This window comes from Mustelus asterias, chromosome 2 (genome assembly GCF_964213995.1).
Source record: "Mustelus asterias chromosome 2, sMusAst1.hap1.1, whole genome shotgun sequence".
NCBI classification, from domain to species: domain Eukaryota; kingdom Metazoa; phylum Chordata; class Chondrichthyes; order Carcharhiniformes; family Triakidae; genus Mustelus; species Mustelus asterias.
This window is the reverse complement of record NC_135802.1, coordinates 37,003,297-37,021,948: the sequence shown is the minus strand read 5'-3', so window position 1 is coordinate 37,021,948 and position 18,652 is coordinate 37,003,297. Positions and strand designations below refer to the sequence as shown.

Sequence of the window (18,652 nt, the reverse complement as noted above, 5' to 3'; positions counted from 1 at the left end):
GAATTCAATTTTTTTTTAAATCTGGAATTAAGAATCTATTGATGACCATGAAACCATTGTCGATTGCCAAAAAAACCCATTTGGTTCACTAATATCCTTCAAGGGAGGAAATCTGCCATCCTTACCTGGTCTGGCCTACATGCAACTCCATAGCCACAGCAATGTGGTTGACTCTCAACTGCCCTCCAAGAGCTACTCGGGATGGGTAATAAATACTGGCCAGCCAGCGATGCCCATGTCCCACAAATGAATATTTAAAAAAAATCTTGGTGTTACCCCTGACTGAACATAGATATAAAAAAATCTGAGCAAGATAGCAGCAAAGATCAAAACAACCTCCTCAGCAAACTTGGCTTTTCATTGGGGAGGACCTCAGTCGGAAGGACCTCAGCTCTTGCCATCGTCTACTCGACTGCAGAGTACCGTGCACCAGTCTGGTACAACTCATCCCACATCAGTCTTGCAGATACCCAGCTCAACACAACAATGTGCATCATTTCAGATTCCCCCCCTCCCCCAAACAACTCAACTACCCTGGCTCCCAGTCCAGAACACATCCTGCCCCCTCACATAATGAGGGAGATTGCTACAAGAAAGCTCCTGGAGAAGGTTTAGATCAACACAAGCCTGTGACTACACAAGGACTTTACCAATCCACTTGCTGCTCACTTCCCATCATGCCAGCCAGCATGGCTAAGACCACTGTGCCAAGCAACAACAGCAGAAACCCTATGGCAGCAGGAATGGAACCACACAGCATCATTAAAAATCACTTCCTTATCACAGATCCCACAGTCCGCCCACTCAACTTCAACCTGCCACGCCAACACTGAGCACCCCTAAACCCTTTTCCATACTGGCCAAGGCCTTAGGGCAGCAAATCAGCACACAAGGGGCCTTGCAGGGAACCTGGACTGCAGCTGTGATGTGCCCCAATCCATGACTCATCATTGAAAGGCCCTCCCCGACAAAATTCAGTGGAGGATTCAGAGAGCCCCATTTAGCCACTGCCAAAGCTGTTGCCAAGTTTGGTGATTACTGCACACGATTAAAAAAAATGAGAAGACACCCAATGAAAATGCAATTTATCTGTGAGATTAATGGACTCAAATAGATGCTATCTGTTAAATTATTCAGCATCAAATCAAAAGGCAAAGGCAGTAGAGGCACGAAAACATCAGCACCATCAAATTCCCTTCTAGTCACACACTGCCTTGACTCAGACATTTATCACCATTCCTTCATTATCACTGGTTCAAAATCCTGGAACACATTCCCTAGCAGCGTGTGTGAGCGCACCTTCACCACACAGGCTGCAACAGCTCCAGAAGCAGGCTGACCGCCACCTTCTCAGTCAGGGCAATTTGGGCGCGGAGTGAATTCCAGCTTCGTCAGCGATGCCACATTCCGAGAATGAATTTTGAGCAGAGTGAGATCAAGGCAAATCTGTGAACATCAAGTGAGATCATTTGACACATTGTTAAAACCAGGCAATATGTTTCATCTTCATAAAAACCTGGGAGGTAGCTGAAGGCTTTGATTCACCGAAGAATTCAGACAACTAAAAACTGCAACAAGTGAAATTCATCCTAGCTGTGAATTGTGTCCAAATGTAGCACATGAAGTACATTACAAAATATGTTAACTTTCCAAATAATGCAAGAATGTCACGAATAGCAATTTAACTTATGAAAATACATCCAAATACATGAAAATTGAAGGTTTAATTCAGGATTTTGATTAGCACAGGATACAGCAGAACAATGTTGACATGCTTGTGGATAACTTAGAATATTTGTCAGCATGGGACACAAAGTTAAAGGATGCTGCTCTGCAGGCTTCAAGTGAAAGCAGCAAACTCACTTGAAAGGCAGCTTGTGTGGGTCATCGGACATTACCTGCACACAGGAAGGCTGTTCTCCCTACACTACAACAGAATTACAGAAGTGACAGTACAGAGGAAGGACATTCATCTTCCAGGAACTACCAGCAACCACTCATCTGGGGCAGTCAAAACTAGAGACAACGCCTTTCAGTTCACAGCACATACCACACTTGTGAATACAAAGAAGAGTACTTTTTACTTTCGGTGTTGAACACAATATCAGTACATCTGGAGGGCAGCTGTGCCAATACATGGCCTCCCATCTGAACTCTCCAGAAATGGATGAAAAGTTATAGGTCTTTGTTCCCAATGGTCAGAGAGTACAGACAAGAAAATGACATGATCCGAGGCCAATGGCTGTGTAAATAGCTACCAGGGGAAAAGCCAGGTTCACTCTCCTTGAGAGAGCAGATGTCATCTCTGCTCAGCACCTTCCCTGCCAGTCTACATATACAACACTGTTGTGTATACATACAGCACATTCAACATGCAGGCTTGTAAAAAAAAAGTTTTAATAGCTAGAACAAGTGATGGAGTGGCATCGCGAGAAACCTGCCTACAAAATCTTCTTAAACATACAGAAACAGAGGTTACACAAGACAACAGGAAGTTTGAGTATTTTAGAATTGAAATGATTGCATAAGTAGTTACCCCTGACCACAGAGGTATGGATATTTTTGAGAGCACTATTTCTCAACAGCCACCTACGTTCTCAATATGACATCTGCTAAGCTCATGACTCAGTCGTGATAAATAACTGAGCTGGTCCTACATTCATTAGCAAACCATAATTTGCCTGAACCTGAAGCTGTGGTAACAATCTGGGGTTTTCAAGTGAATCTTGTATTTATATTGATACAGCAGGGAATTCCCTGCCTGGAATCCACAGGGTTGCTCTTTTTCAAAAGTAAACTTTTAATTAATGTCAAAGTGTAAAGTACAATCAAATAGAAAAGCTTGGTAGAGGTGCACACAGAAAAAAAATAATCTGTAAAACCACTTTCAAATAATAAATTTATCCTTGCAATTTAAGTTGGCCTTTGAAATGCCAGGTCCCCATGTTAGAGCATTTTTTTCCTGCCTTCGCAGGTAGAAACTGAAGAATCTGCTAAAATATTTTTCCTGGGACTGAATCATGCAGATGGGAAGGCACCCAGGTTCAAATTCCAAGACAGCAGTTACAGCTCAACAATTACTCTCGGAGGAAAATCGTACAGGATGTGCGTGCCTGATTATTACCCGGTAACTCCCTCTGGACAATACACATCGACATGCCTTTGGCGAGGCAAATTTTACTGTAAACTTGGTTGACATTCATAAGAACATAAGAACTAGGAGCAGGAGTAGGCCATCTGGCCCCTCGAGCCTGCTCCACCATTCAATAAGATCAAGGCTGATCTTTTCGTGGACTCAGCTCCACTTACCCGCCCGCTCACCATAACCCTTAATTCCTTTACTGTTCAAAAATGTATCTATCCTTGCCTTAAAAACATTCAATGAGGTAGCCTCAACTGCTTCACTGGGCAGGGAATTCCACAGATTCACAACCCTTTGGGTGAAGAAGTTCCTCCTCAATTCAGTCCTAAATCTGCTCCCCCTTATTTTGAGGCCATGTCCCCTAGTTGTAGTTTCACTCGCCAGTGGAAACAACTTCCCTGCTTCTATATGAACTATTTCCTTCATAATCTTATATGTTTCTATAAGATCTCCCCTCATTCTTCTGAATTCCAATGAATATAGCCCCAGTCTACTCAGTCTCTCCTCATAAGCCAACCCTCTCAACTCCAGAATCAACCTAGTGAATTTCCTCTGCACCTCCTCCAGTGCCAGTATATCCTTTCTCAAATAAGGAGACCAAAACTGTACACAGTACTCCAGGTGTGGCCTCACCAGCACCCGATACAGCTGCAGCATAACCTCGCTGTTTTTAAACTCCATCCCTCTAGCAATGAAAGACAAAATTCCATTTGCCTTCTTAACTACCTGCTGCACCTGCAAACCAACTCCTTGTGATTCTTGCACAAGGCCACCCAGGTCCCTCTGCACAGCAACATGCTACAATTTTTTACTATTTAAATAATAAGTCCATTTTGCGGTTATTCCTACCAAAATGGATGACCTCACATTTACCAACATTGTACTCCATCTGCCAGACCCTCGCCCACTCACTTAGACTATCTATATCCCTTTGCAGACTTTGTGTTCTCTGCACACTTTGCTCTGCCACTCATCTTAATGTCATCTGCGAATTTTGACACACTACACTTGGTCCCCAACTCCAAATCATCTATGTAAATCGTAAACAATTGCAGTCCCAACACTGATCCGAGGCACACCACTAGTCACTGATCGCCAACCAGAAAAACACCCATTTACTGGAGGACATTGCCCTCAAGTATGATCATACAGGTTCAGTGAATTATTCAAGGCAGGCAGCACATACCCGACAACTTCAACCCACATGTTGCTATGTCTTTTGGGGGGGGGGGGGGGGGAGGGGGAGAGAGAGAGAGAGAGAGAGACAGGGACCCACCTGTGCCTCTCGGGTAGCACACAGGGGAAACAGGTCCCACAGGTACTGTTCATGATCCTAGCCTTTTCTCTTAGAAGAATTTTGGACATTTCACCCAGAAGCAAGATATGTCAGCTGATCATAGAGTCATAGAGGTTTACAGCATGGAAACAGGACCTTCAGCCCAACTTGTCCATGCCGCCCTTACTTTTTAAAACCTCTGAGCTAGTCCCAATTACCCGCATTTGGTCCATATCCCTCTATACCTATCTTGCCCATGTAACTGTCTAAACACTTCTTAAAAGACAAAATTGTACCCGCCTCTACTACTACCTCTGGCAGCTTGTTCCAGACATTCACCACCTGTGCGTGTGAAAAAATTGCCCCTCTGGACACTTTTGTATCTCTCACCTCTCACCTTAAACCTATGCCCTCTAGTTTTAGACTCCCCTATCTTTGGGAAAAGATATTGACTATCTAGCTGATAATGCCCCTCATTATTTTATAGACCTCTATAAGATCACCCCTCAGCCTTCTACGCTCCAGGGAAAAAAGTCCCAGTCTATCCAGCCTCTCCTTATAACTCAAACCATCAAGTCCCAGTAGAATCCTAGTAAATCTCTTCTGCACTCTTTCTAGTTTAATAATATCCTTTCTATAATAGGGTGACCAGAACTGTACACAGTATTCCAAGTGTGGCCTTACCAATGTCTTGTACAACTTCAACCAGACGTCACAACTCCTGTATTCAATATTCTGACCAATGAAACCAATCATGTTGAATGCCTTCCTCTTCACTCTGTCCACCTGTGACTCCACTTTCAAGGAGCTATGAACCTGTACCCCTAGATCTCTCTGTTCTGTAACTCATCCCAACACCCTACCAATAACTGAGTAAGTCCTGCCCTGGTTCAATCTACCAAAATGCATCACCTCGCATTTATCTAAATTAAACTCCATCTGCCATTCATCAACCCACTAGCCCAATTGAGCAAGATCCCATTGCAATCTGAGATAACTATCCTCACTGTCCACTATGCCACCAATCTTGAAACTTACTATCTGAAAACTTACTAACCATGCCTCCAAATTCTCATCCAAATCATTAATATAAATGACAAATAACAGTGGACCCAGCACCGATCCCTGATGCACACCACTGGTCACAGGTCTCCAGTTTGAAAATCAACCATCCTCGGGCTTCTACATTCAAGCCAATTTTGTATCCATTTAGCTACCTCACCCTGGATCTCGTGAGGTTTAACCTTATGCAACAACCTACCATGCGGTACCTTGTCAAAGGCCTTGCTAAAGTCCATGTAGACAACATCAACTGCACTGCCCTCATCTACCTTCTTGGTTACCCCTTCAAAAAACTCACTCAAATTTGTGAGACATGATTTTCCACTCACAAAGCCATGCTGACTGTCCCTAATCAGTCCTTGCATCTCTAAATGCCTGTAGATCCTGTCTCTCAAAATACCTTCCAACAATTTACCCACCTCAGATGTGAGGCTCACCAGCCTGTAGTTCCCAGGCTTTTCCCTGCAGCCCTTTTTAAACAAAGGCACAACATTTGCCATTCTCCAATCTTCAGGCACCTCAGCTGTGACTATCGATGATTCAAATATCTCAACTAGGGAACCCGCAATTTCCTCCCTAGCCTCCCACAATGTCCTGGGATACACTTCATCAGGTCCCGGGGATTTATCTACCTCCTCACTCCTCAAGACATCACTATTTATTTCCCCAAGTTCCTCAACATCCATGCTTTTCTCAATGGTAAATACTGATGAGAAATATTCATTTAGGATCTCACCCATCTCTTGTGGATCCGCACATAGATGACCTTGTTGATCCTCAACAGACCCTACTCTCTTAGTTACTCTTTTGCCCTTTATGTATTTGTAGAAGCTCTTTGGATTCTCCTTTGCCTTATCTGCCAAAACAATCTCATGTCCCCTTTTGCCCCCTGATTTCTCTCTTAACTCTACTCCTACTCCCCCTATACTCTTCAAGGGATTCACTTGATCCCATCTGCATACGCATGTCATGTGCCTCCTTCTTCTTCTTGACCAGGGCCTCAATCTCCCGAGTCATCCAGGGTTCCCTACTTTTACCAGCCTTGCCCTTCACTCTAAGAGGAATGTGCTTACCCTGAACCCTGGTTAATACACTTTTGAAAGCTTCCCACTTACCAGACGTCCCTTTGCCTTTTCACAGACTCCCCCAATTAACTTTTGAAAGTTCCTGCCTGATACCATCAAAATTTGCCTTGCCCCAATTTAGAATTTTAACTTTTGGGCCAGACCTACCATTCTCCTTAGCTATCTTAAAACTAATAGAATTATGGTCACTGGTCCCAAAGTAATCCCTCACTAACACTTCTGACACCTGCCCTTCCTTATTTCCCAAGAAGAGGTCAAGTTTTGCCCTCTCTCTAGTCAGGCCATCCACATACTGAATGAGAAATTCCTCCTGAATACACTCAACAAATTTCTCTCCATCCAACCCTCTAATACTATGGCTGCTCCAGTCAATGTTGGGAAAGTTAAAATCTCCTACTATTACCACCCTATTTTTCTTGGAGCTATCTGTAATCTCCTTACATATTTGCTCCTCAATTTCCCGCCGACTATTTGGAGGCCTATAGTACAACCCTATCAAAGTGATTTCCCCCTTCTTATTTCTCAGTTCTACCCACAGAGTCAGTGGCCGAACCCTCGGATATATCCCTCTCAGTACTGCCGTGATTTTTTCCCTAATCAAAAGTGCAACTCCTCCTCCTCTCTCATCTCTCATCTCCAAAGAGCAAAGAACAAAGAAAATTACAGCACAGGAACAGGCCCTTCGGCCCTCCAAGCCTGCACCGACCATGCTGCCCGACTTAACTAAAAACTCCTACGGTTCCGGGGACCTTATCCCTCCATTCCCATCTCATTCATGTACTTATCAAGACGCCCCTTAAAAAAGTCACTACCGTATCCGCTTCCACTACCTCCCCCGGCAACGAGTTCCAGGCACCCACCACTCTGTGTAAAAAATCTGCCTCGTACATCTCTTTTAAAACTTGCCCCTCGCACCTTAAACCTATGCCCCCTAGTAATTGACTCTTCCACCCTGGGAAAACGCTTCTGACTATCCTGTTCTATCTTTTCTATTGCATCTGTACCCTGGAACATTGAGCTGCCAGTCCTGGCCCTCCCTTAGCCATGTTTCAGTAATTGCTATAATACCCCAGTCCCACATACCCATCCACGCCCTGAGTTCATATGCCTTCCCGTCCCCCCTACTCCCACCAAACTAGTTTAAACCCTCCCAAGTGGCTCTACCAAATCTCCCCGCCAGGATATTAGTCCCCCTCCAATTCAGGTGTAACCCATCCCTCTTGAACAGGTCACCCCTTCCCCAGAAGAGATCCCAATGATCCAAAAATCTAAATCCCTGCCCCCTGCACCAGCTCTTAAGCCACACATTCATCTGCCTAATCTTCCTATTCCTACTGTCACTAGCACGTGGCACCGGTAGTAGTCCAGAAATTACTACCTTTGAGGTCCTGCACTTTAGCCTTCTGCCTAACTCTCTATATTCACACTTCAGGACCTCATCCCTTTTCCTACCTATGTCGTTGGTACCAATATGTACAATGACCTCTCGATTGCAGTCACAAAAACGCCTGTCTGGTCTCACCTGTGCCCTGATGGCCAACTCTAAAACAGGTTACTGGTGTCACTGAACGAAGAATTGAATGAAAAGGGCAAAAGGAAATATCCAATTCTTTCCAGCTCAATCTGTTTAACAGTGAATTTTCAAGATTTCACAACAGAAACTAGGTTCCAGAACATGTGCTACTTGCAGAATGATCTGTTTTTTAAATCTCTAGATTGAAAGCCAATTGATTGAGTCGTATGGAGTGACAGAAGAGAGATCAAATGGTGTCCCAAGACCACACAATCCAGCATTAAACCCCCACGACAGAACCCGTTGCTTCAAAAACAGAAGGCATGTATTTTAACAGGGAAACTTTTCTTAATGACTTCAAAATTACAGTGTAACTAAATTTTGCAGCCAAGGCCCTATATTATGATATTCTTCCAATAGAACAGCCCATCAATTTAACTTTAAAACTAGGAGACAAAGAAGGTGTGTTAGCTTGCACCCCCTTCCCCCACTCAACATTCCCAAATCAAAAGAATTGAAAACTCTCTCAATCTGCTTTGCTACCGTCATCCAAGATATGAATGCGAGTAACCTGGTGAAACTTTCTATTCAGTTACTCCTGCTTCTGTTGTTTTGGCACAAGTCATAAATAGTGGCTATTCTGCCTCCCATCTCTCCTTACCTGTGCTACTATTCAGGGTAGTCCTACTGTGCTGTGTGACTGAGTTGGGATTCAACAAGATGACCTTGGTGGCTTGCTCTCCAGTTAAAAAAAAAACGGCAACGAGTGAATTTTAACTGAGAGTGGTGCGAACCCAGTATCCAGGCAGTATAAGAAATAGTTCTTCTCTTTTGCTTGGCCTCCATTTGGAAACCTCACAACTATGGCAAAAGTAAAATCAGCAGTTGGCTGCGAGAGGAATGCACACAGGTCACATCACCATCACACTGCAGTGTGACATGCTTCAGTGTTCCTGGGTCAGGACAACAAATGGGATTGCAGCGCATGACAAAAACGCCGCGAGCAAAGCTGCTCAGGAAAACTGTTCGTCACCTTCGGGTAAAGACAAGAAACTTGCCTCAGAGGAACTTGCAGGCAAGAACCCACATCCTACCACTTCATGATGCAGCAGTACCTCGTACAAACCTTGGGTTTATTTTTAAAACAAAATGTTTCCTGGATGACATAGTGCTCATTCATCTCCATATTTAATATTATTGGATCTTTCACATCACTCATCCTTGGAATGAAATGCACACTTAATTCAAATGCTGCTCCTGCATTGTGTAGCGAACAATGTGCAGGTACAGCAAGAAGCGTTTGAGAAGTAAAAAATATTAAGCCTTCAAGACAAATATCATAACTCAGACATCAAAGCTTGTTTGTTGGTACTTAACTGGCAAGAGATAACTTCAACCCCCAACTGGATCTAATAACCCCACAGTACAATCATAACCCGAGTAGAAGTATGAATGGAGCAAATTGATAAAGTACAATCATTTCATTACTGTGAAGTTATTTTTATTCATTCATTCGGGCACTCGAAGCCACCAGCAGTGATCTTTATATATTGGTATGATACACTTCCCTGCAAAATGTGAAGCTTTTGTTCTGTGAGCTACAGTGTGCAATACGTGTTCACATTTTCCAATTTAGTTTTCAGGGATAATTACATTCAGAATTTTAATTTTCTGACCCAAGACGCAAAGTGAGACACATTATGAAAGGCAAAAGATCAATGCAATGCACAGAAACCTGGAAACTGGACCTCCAAGTGCAATTCATTTGGTGAACATTGGCACCTCTGGGTCAGGCACTACCGTGTGACAAGAATACTAGTCTTCCTATTGGTAGGCAATCAACACGCTAACCACTTCAAAAAGGGCAAAAACCACTGAACTAGGTGTCCATTTTCAATCTGTGCAATCCACCATCTCAGGTGACCGCTGCATGCAGCCCAGCCAGAAAGCTGTGCTGCAAACTAATTTTTACTGGGAGTTTATCGTCAGGCTGCCAAAATCCACTTTGCCTCACGTAAGTCTCCTGCACAACCACCCCCACGGAAAGTTATTTCAAGGATACTCATATTCATTTCAGCAGCATTTCCAACCAATATATTTTGCTATCAGAATCGTACAGAGGATTCTTGCAAAGGAACTGGACTCTACGGGTTTGGAATGGAGTTCATCTTAACCTCAGAAAAATTATAGTGCTACTTAATTACCAGAGGAAAATAGCCATAATTAATCTTTGAGCATGAAAAAAGCCATGCTGTTTTAGTAGTTCTCAGCCTCAGCACAAGTCTTGCCAAAAGTAACAACCTAAAGTGTTCATGCTTTTCACCCCTACATGGTAACAATGAAATTATACACTGGGGTTAGCAGATCAAGTGAATGTAGGAATGCAACCAAATGCATCCTGGAATCAGTTATTATTCATCATGGGATGCAAGTATCTCTGGCCAGACCACCATTTATTGCCAACCCCTAATTGCCCTCGAGAAGATGGTGGTGGCGAAGATGGCAAAACTGGAGGCTATCAAGATAGTCAACAATAAATTAAAGTTAAAAGTTTATTTATTTACTAGTCACAAGTAAGGCTTACACTGCAATGAAGTTACTGTGAAATTCCCTTAGTCGCCACACTCCAGCGCCTGTTCAGGTCAATGCACCCAACCAGCACGTCTTTCAGACTGTGGGAGGAAACCAGAGCACCCGGAGGAAATCCACACAGACACGGGAGAACATGTGCAGATAGTGATCTAAGCCGGGAATCGAACCCAGGTCCCTGGCGCTGTGAGGCAGCAGTGCTAACCACTGTGCCACCATGCCACTCCTGCATAGGTAATGCAGGAGAAATCTCTTCATCCAAAGAGATAAGAATGTGGAGCTCAGCACCACATTTAATGGGAGGCTTACAAGTATGACAGAGATGGGAGTAGAGGGCTATGCATGGACAGGTTGGGCTGAGTGGCCCCTTTCTGAGCAATATATCCTAAGTATTGGGTCAATCATGGATACTGCCATCAGTAGGTTTCCTTGCATCACTCTCCACTGACATCCCTTCCCCCTCCCAGCTTTACGTCATTTTGTCTCTGTGCCTGGGAAACATTCTTCCCCCATTCACTTACAAATAATTACTCTGGGCTCTGTTCTCAGTCATGTTCCCTTGTCCTGCCCACAGGTTCATTCAGGATTCGCCTTCATGTGGAGATGATGGAACCTCCCCCAAACTCAACCATTCACCGTTTGAACAAGCTGACCTAATGTTTGAACTCTCCTGAGCTATTATCAGGTGTTGTCGAAAGTGATACCGAGGAGACGCTCAGTCGCAGGACACGTGGAAAACTACATTTATCACAGTACCTAAATAGACAAGAAATGTTTATGCAATACTCTGGAGAAATAAAAGTTTACACAACTGTTTACTAATAATCAGAAGGTTCACTTTGACCTTGGCTTCTGTTGCAAAGTGTAGATTCGGAGTTACCTACATTGTCACCTGGCCATGCAAGGCCAGTCTCATACCAATGTCTTAGCAACGTTCACTGACATGGATCATGACAACTGATTAACGAGGTCTCCACTATTTACAAATGGAATTGAGAAAGTTTGGTGCAATCTGAACAAACATGGTTGCAACACTGCCTTGGTGTCTGGCCCAAGCAGTCTAATCATGATCACAATCCATCAGTTTCCTATCTGAGAAGGAAGAAAAAGAACTGCCTACAGTTCAATTATTCCCTCTCACTATTCTCCCAACTTTCTGTGGATAGTTCTGTGAATGGCACATGGTGCACAATATCATCCTGATAAAAGGTCACTATTTGAAGGTGACCATGTATCTCAAATTCTGCCAAATTAAATGAGGACCCCAGTATATTTCTGTGTTTGCAATGTGTCAGGTAATAGCAATTTATTTTTTACAGTTGGCAAATCAACAAGAAAACCCTTGTGTTGGTTCAACCACGATACTGTTCAACAGTAAAAACAATATTTTCACAGGATATAGCTGCCTACAACGTGCCAGCACATTTTACTGTATTTTTTAATTGCTTTCAATATTTCTTTCCTAGCTCCACGCACTTGGCACAAAGATTTTTGGGAAAATACCTAAAATATTTCCAAGAATAAGAAAGTTTCTCCCAAGCACATCAATGAAAGCAAATCATGTATATCCAACTACGCCATTAAAAATGGTCTGTCTGTGCATACTTCCTGTCATACCTTGATGTTTGCTGTTGTTTCACTTGAAGCTATTCGAAGAGAAGCGTACAAAACACGAGCAAAAAGTGTTTGGAAAAATTAACAATGAGAAACAATGCATAAATTAGAAAAACAACCAATTTCGATTATCAGCAAAAGAAAGACTAAACTGCCAATTTGACAAAGTTTTTGAATGTCACCAATTCCCCTATTCTCACAATAATGTCAATGCGCTTTCTAATACAAGTAAACCATGAAAAAGTCCACAATCAGACAATTCCAACTTCCAACATGTATCAGAAGTACTTGACTGGAAATGTTTCACCTCAGCCTCCACAGTGCCTGCATTCTCAAAATAATTTGAAGAGAAAATGTTTCAAAAGCTTTATTCAAATGGAACTGATTATGGGTGAAGAGACAAAGTGTCTATGTACCTAAGAGAGCACGCAAACAGGTAGAGAACACTTCAAATATGACAAGTCAGTGCTGGGTAAACATCCTTCTACCTTCGGGAAAAAGATACAAACGTCTGAGGTCATGTACCAACCAACTCAAGAACAGCTTCTTCCCTGACAGACTTTTGAATGGACTTACCTTGCATTAAGTTGATCTTTCTCTACACCCTAGCTTTGAATGTAACACTACGTTCTGCACTCTCATTTCCTTCTCTATGAACGGTATGTTTTGTCTGTATAGCGCACAAGAAACAATACTTTTCACTATGTTAATACATATGACAATAATAAATCAAATCAAATCAAATCCACGGTTGGTTCTGTTTACTTTGCAAAAAATAATTTTGATTTTGTGGCAGAGATAAATTAAAAAATGTTTCCCGATTTCGGTTCAAGTGCTTCATTTTAACAGGAACAGGAAAATGAAATTAACACCATTTACAAATAGGAAAGGTTCAAGTAAGAGTTTGAAACATTTCTGAAAGAAGATGGAGACAGAGTATCTGTATAACCTTAATGCTTACATTTGTTAACTACTGTCTACGTAAGATTTATTTAGGTGGTTGCAGTAGAATTATTAAGTGAAATTATTTGCTCAAGTAGCAACCCAAATAATGGGAGGATTTTTTTGGATAACATGAATCATTTTATCAAGGTTAATCCAAATTGAAGTTTTTTAGCGCTGTTACCTTTTCTGAGGTAATTTGTGAAGCGACTATGTTTAGCAAAATACGTCACAGAGAGATGCCAAATGCAAGCCTCAACTTGTTGCAATCACTTTCAAAAGGTGTAAATAGTACTGATTGAATTTTGCTAATTAAAAGTAAAAATACATTTTATTCAAGCAACCATATGTTTATTTACAATTCTAGAGAGCCAGGGCAGAAACACAATTGGTTATGGTGGAATCTTTATGTGTAATTGTTCAGTTAGGTCAAGAAATGGCTTATTTTCCAGCATCCACAGACTATCAAGCATCACCTCTACTCCCTGCAAGATCCCAAGCTATCAGATCTGATACTAGTTTAAATACTTAATTTGCTGATTTGTGTGTCAACATAGAGTTGGCAAAGATATAAAGAGACGGCAAAGTTATAAAGAGCCATCTTCCAGCAGGGCTGAATGCGAGGAACAGGCGGGCCACACTCCCTTTGTTCCATGTCAGTTTTCCCAGATCTCATCTTTCCCTCACTACTGCCAGATCCATTTCATTACTCAAATAATGATGGCTGCCGGCGTTGGACTGGGGTAAACACAGTAAGAGTTTTAACAACACCAGGACTTTAACCTGATGTTGTTAAAACTCTTACTGTGATTACTCAATAATCCCAGGATCTCTGCCTATTGCTCAAAGAGGCTGGAAACCTCTTCCTTTCCAGTGCTCCCAGACAAAGGAATTGGTCTATCCAATGCTTCCTGATCAACGGACTACCACCCTGGCTCCCAAATTCTACCAGTCAGGTTCACCTCCAAGAGTTCTAACACGCCTTAGTTCCTGAGCATCTTCCAAAGAGATTTGAGTGCTCGGGGAAGGCAAAACGTGACTCTCTAGCCCTGATGGACCCAAGCACAGTCCCCCAAAAGAGCAAGAACTCAAGACCCAATGTTGCCACACTCTGGGAATCTTTCCTCCCTGTCCTGACAAAGTAGCTCTCATAAATGTTCTCAGACCCGGAGACCTTCATCCCAAGGTGCTGTGATACTGCAAAGCAATGCGGACATTCCACCCAAATCCCAGTCCCTCTTCCAGAGTGCTGCAATATCTCAGAATTAGATGACAGTTCGACTAGTCCATACTTTATTCACAAATGCTGCTAAATCTCACACTTCCATCTCCCTACTGAAGGCACGAGACACAGGACTTTATATGCTTATACTTTTTGACATATTTCCCATTCTACCCAATTTTTTCACCAAATTAGTCGATGGTTTGTACAAGTGCCAGGAGATTGCATGTCTGCAACTGGGAGAGAACACGAGGAGGCCATGATGCATTGTTGCATGAAGATTATTTGGGACAATTTCCTTACTCAATAATCCCAGGATCTCTGCGGATGGTTCAAAGAGCCTGGGAACCTCTTCCTTTCCAGGGCTCCCAGATGAAAGAATTGGTCTACCCAGTGCTCCCTGACATATTTCCCACTCTATCCAATTTTTCCCCCAAATTAGTCGAGAGTCCAGGAGATTGCGTGCCTGTAGCTGGGAGGGGGAACACCGATGGTCATGATACATTCTTGCATTGAGATTATTTGGGACAGGCTCATGTACCTGATAATCTTGTCCCAGCTTCTTGCATATTATCAATTTTGCAAATTCTTGTGTCCAGATTTATAACAGAAACTATATATGTTTGCAAAACCTCATTTACCCTCTCTCCTAAATAAGGTCCCGGAGCACCATTACTAGCACAGGTGTGTAATTAGTGTGCCAAGTTTACGTACAGTTCCATTCTAAACTAGAAATTAATAATAGAATTATACAAATAAAGAATAAATGTTTGACTTTAAAATAGGAACACAAGCTCAAAACTATACAAACAAAAAATGCTAATATTTGGACAAGATTTGGAAAATCCCTTATGTAATCTACCCAATTTCAGAACCGGTTATCACCACCACACCCAAAGCAATCAAGGTAACTCAGACGTTCAACTAAATTTAACCTCAGATGATGCAGGATGGAAAGATACCAATGCTGTCCTATTCCTTACATTGTTTGGGTCCTCAATGAAGTATTCAAATGATGAAATTTATATGAGCTTCAGCGCAGGTAATGTAGGAATGGCAGATTCGTTTGTAATTTCAATATCATAGAATCCCTACAGTGCAGAAGGCGGCCATTCGGCCCATCAAGCCCAACAATCCCACCCAGGCCCTATCCTCCTAACCCCACATATTTACCTTACTAATCCCCCTGACATCCCCATAACTCTAAGGAGCAATTTAGCATGGCCAATCAACCTGATCCACACATTTTTGGACTGTGGGAGGAAACCAGAGCACCCAGAGGAAACCACGCAGGCACAAAGAGAATGTGCAAACTCCACACAGACAGTGACCCGAGCCGGGAATCAAACCCATGTTCCTGGCGCTGTGAGGCAGCAGTACTAACCACTGTGCCACCATGCCGCCCAATCACTTTAATTCAATTTTACTGTGCTATTTAATGCTTCCGTTACCTGCTGAATGTGTCTATTTTTGTTACTACGTGAGTATACATGCTTGCATGCTTTTAATCTGATGACTTGCATCAAAAAAGTCACTTAAAGACTATGTTACACTGCAAACGTGTTTCTTGAATAAAATATCATTAAAAAAGCAACGAATTACAGCTACACAACATAATACAACCTTCTACTGCCCTATAAACGCACTTGGCTGTAGACTACACTTGATCTTCATTCTTCCCAAGTCTACCACCTTGGGAAAACCAACTTGTTAAAAGAATATACCTTTTTTGCACGTAGTGTGCATGTCCCATGCTGATCACACTTACTTTCTGCACCTTGCTGTCACATTTTACTAAAAGCACCGTCACCATTATACAACAAACTTACCATGAACAATGACAAATATACGAGCAATAGATTTAAACATTTTGCACATAGTGCAAACCTCCTGGAATAATTACTTCTGCTAACACTTTTGTATCATGCTTGTTTGTAATGGATAAATTCATCACCCTGTGGCTTTCGCAGCATTCCAGTCTCCCTTGCATAAACCTTGCGCCAGCTTACCATGCAGTGGCATTGTTCCAACTGCTTTTACATTAATGCTGTGCAAGCTTCAATTCATCAAAAACATTACAGCCCAACTCCTCATCTCTAAGCCCAGCACGTATAAGGAAAGAGCAAGGAAATGGTTGAAAACAGACATGCTTTCAAAGAATGAGCAGAAGTGCAAAGAGTCAAACGACCACCTCCTATCCTGGATAATTAACTTCTCTCTTTTCCAACCTCTGCTACCACTTCGCCTGTAGATATCTCTTTGAAAGATATCATCCTGGTTTCCAAATGTCCCCATAAACTCAAAACAGCTGAAGCTGTACGGGTCTTTTCTTTCTTTCAGGGGATGTGAGGATCACTGGCTGGCCAGCATTTATTGCCCATTCCTAGTTGCCCTTGAGAAAGTAATAGTGAGCTGCCTTCTCGAACCACTGTCGTCCATGTGATAGGTTCACCCACAGTGCTGTTAGGGATTGAGTTCCAGGATCTTGACCCAGAGACAGTGAAAGAACAGCGATATATTTCCAAGTCAGGATGGTGAGCGGCTTGGAGGGGAACTTGCAGGTGTTTGCTCCCCTTGTCCTTCGAGGCAGTAGAGCTTGTGGTTTAAAAAATGCAGTTGAACGAGACTTGGTGAGCTGCTGCAGTGCATTTGTAGATGATGCACACAACTGCAAATGTATGTCAGTCATGGTGGAGGGAGTGAATGTTTAAGGTGGTGGACGGGGTGCCAATCAAGCTTTGCCCTGGATGGTGTCAAGTGGAGAGTACTCCATCCCCACTCCTGATTTATGCCTATAGCAGACTGGCTTTGGGGGGTCAGGACATGAATTACTCAATGCAGAATTTCCAGCCTCTGACCTGCTCTTGTAACCACAGTAGTTGTGGACAAACATGAATACAAATTAGGGGTAGGCTATTTGGACCCTCAAGCCTGCTCCACCATTCTGTAGAATTATGGCTGATCTGATTGCTGTCTCAACTCTACTTTCCTTTCTAGCCCTTAAATCTTTTGGCTCCTTCGTCAATCAAAAATCTATCGAATTCAGCCTTTTTTTTAAAAAAAATCAATATTGCCCCCACCACTCTCTGGGGAAGAGAGTTCCATTGGCTCACTGAATGAGGAAGTGGTGGCTAGATTCTTTCTTGGAGATGGTCAATATCCAACAGTTGCTTGGCCCGAATGTTGCTTGCCACTCATCAACCCAAGCCTAAATGTTATCCAGGTATTTCTGCATATGGACACGGATGGCTTCAATATCTGAGGAATCACAAACAGTACTAAACATTTTACGATCACCCCTACCTTTGACCTCATGATGGAGGAAAGGGCACTGAAGAAGCAGCTGAAGATAAGTAAGCCCAGGACACCAGCTGAGGAACTCCTGTTGTGATGTCTTCTGACTAAGATTGGTCTCCAACCACCACAACTATCTTCCCTTGTGCTAGGTGTATGACCCAAACCAGGAGAAATCCAATTCCCATTGACTTCAAATTTGCTAGGGTTCCTTGATATCACACTTGATTAATTGCTGCTTTGATGTCAAGAGCAGTGACCATCACCTGACCCAGGCAACAATCTGAGGACAGGTTCAAATCCCACCACAGCAGCTGACAGGAAGAGCACAGATTTAAGGTAATTGGCAAGAAAAGCAATGGAGACACGAGGAGAAACTTTTTCACGAACGAGTGGTTAAAATCGGATGATGGAAAGCTTTAGAGATTTTTGTTCAAGGGTAAAGTGTCCCCATGTTCATCTGGTGAGGCAGACAAATCGATTATCATCCCTCAAAATACAGGATCAGCACAATCACGATGCAGGTGACATGAAGCTCTCTCCAAGTTCACTGAACAGTAATGTGATTCGAGGCATTGATGGAAATTGTTTACCTGGTCCTTTGTACGAGGTTAATTTAAATGTGGTTTAGTCATTGGTCCTGTCACTGTGGGTGTCATTCTGAATTTACCCACTGAAGGTGTTGTTGCTCGTTAGAAAACAGCATGGTTGGGGATAAGATATCGCTGTCTCCAACGGTTTCAGGAATGCCTGTTGAGACTGTTGAAACTGAAATTGTATAGGGAATGCCAAGTGACTTAAAAAGAATCCACAACTGCGAGAAATAATGTGACAATTAAAGATGTGCCCCCAGACCAGAATCAGAAACACAGCCTGCTACTTTTAAAGGGACATTGGAACAAGAGGCTGGCAA

The 18,652-nt window shown here is 42.7% G+C and overlaps 1 protein-coding gene across 9 annotated transcripts in view; it reads right to left on the bottom strand.

The window, feature by feature from the left end:
• The window catches only part of znf438 (zinc finger protein 438), a 221,783-nt gene that overhangs the window by 84,795 nt on the left and 118,336 nt on the right, over nucleotides 1-18,652 (bottom strand). For 2 of the 9 annotated variants that reach the window (XM_078233417.1, XM_078233463.1), the window contains exon 2: nucleotides 1,300-1,446. The exons of the other annotated variants lie outside the window; for them this stretch is intronic. The gene's annotated coding sequence lies outside the window, so the exon portion shown is untranslated. The remainder of the gene's footprint in view (nucleotides 1-1,299; nucleotides 1,447-18,652) is intronic. 9 annotated transcript variants of the gene reach the window in all.